Source organism: Mastomys coucha, chromosome X, assembly GCF_008632895.1.
Source record: "Mastomys coucha isolate ucsf_1 chromosome X, UCSF_Mcou_1, whole genome shotgun sequence".
Classification (NCBI taxonomy): domain Eukaryota; kingdom Metazoa; phylum Chordata; class Mammalia; order Rodentia; family Muridae; genus Mastomys; species Mastomys coucha.
This window is the reverse complement of record NC_045030.1, coordinates 53449122-53450467: the sequence shown is the minus strand read 5'-3', so window position 1 is coordinate 53450467 and position 1346 is coordinate 53449122.

Sequence of the window (1346 nt, the reverse complement as noted above, 5' to 3'; positions counted from 1 at the left end):
CCCCTTAGGACAAACAACAATATGAACTAACTAGTACCCTCAGAGCTCTCAGGGTCTCAACCACCAACATTATTCTTTGTATCAAGGTTCTATATTTCTCTCTCAAGGCTCTTATCATTGTGATCGTTTTATACTTGTCAGAAATTCATCTGTTTAATGCAGGGTTCTCAACCTGTGTTTTCATCCCTTTGGCAAACCTATGTCTCCTAAAATATTTACATTACTATTTCTAAGAGTAGAAAAATTTACAGTTATGAAGCAGCAACAAAATAATTTCATGGTTGAGGATCACCACAACATGAAGAACTACAGTCAAGGGTCACAGCATTAGGAAGATTGAAAACATTGGTTTACTGCGTACTTTTACCACTAAGCTATATCCTTAATGACGACTGGTACCAGGCCTTCTGTGCTTCTAGTTTTGCCCCTAGTAACTACCACTTAAATAACTTGTGTATGTCCAGAGGTATGTGATGAGAGAATGACGACTTCCGAATATCTCTTTTGCATTTATGCTAATCTCTCTTCACTGCAATAAAAGGCTTATAGGGAGGCTATAAGCCTTTGAATTTGGACACACTAAAGAACATGCTTGTAAGCCTAAGAGGGAGGGGGGAACTCAAGCTTATTCCATTACTAATTAATGAGACTTGGGATTGAATGATAAAAATCTAATGATGTTAATGTTGGTTCTGAATGCAGGCTGACAGTCTCTGAAGACAAACTAAAATGGTAAGAGGACACTGCAGTTTAATTCCCCAATTAGGAAGCAGCTGTCACCTCCAGGGACAACCTTAGCTGCTGATTGATTTTCTTTATACACTGTAATCATTGCCAATGCTACTTCATGCAGTTCAAGTTCCCTATATTCCTCTAGTATCGGTGGATCTTCCTTAACAAAACCCTAATACATTAACATTTGGATTGGTGCAAAGGGTAAATTGTGAAAGATTCCTTCATATTTCAGAAGCACTCTAACAAGATTCTTTTAAATAACCAGATTGTTGAGTACAGTTAAACAATGATTTCACATCTAAAAAAGTGTGATTTATTTATAACCTCTTCAGGAAACATTGTCATTACCCAAAACAAAGCAGAAAAGATGGCTCTTCCTTATTTTCTAGTCACAGAGTGAGCCTTTAGATTTGAACATCAAAGGAATCAAGCCCCTGTCTCTGAGTTCCTACCTTCTCATTTATGCCACAACACAGACTAATTTGTAATCCTGCCATAGCCCGGCACTGTGATCAGGCAGCCACTTCACACATATAGGTCTTTGAGCATGAGGGGCAAGTGAACAAGAGGAAGCTATGTCCATGACTCATTGCTAACCCATCCTGGCTGCT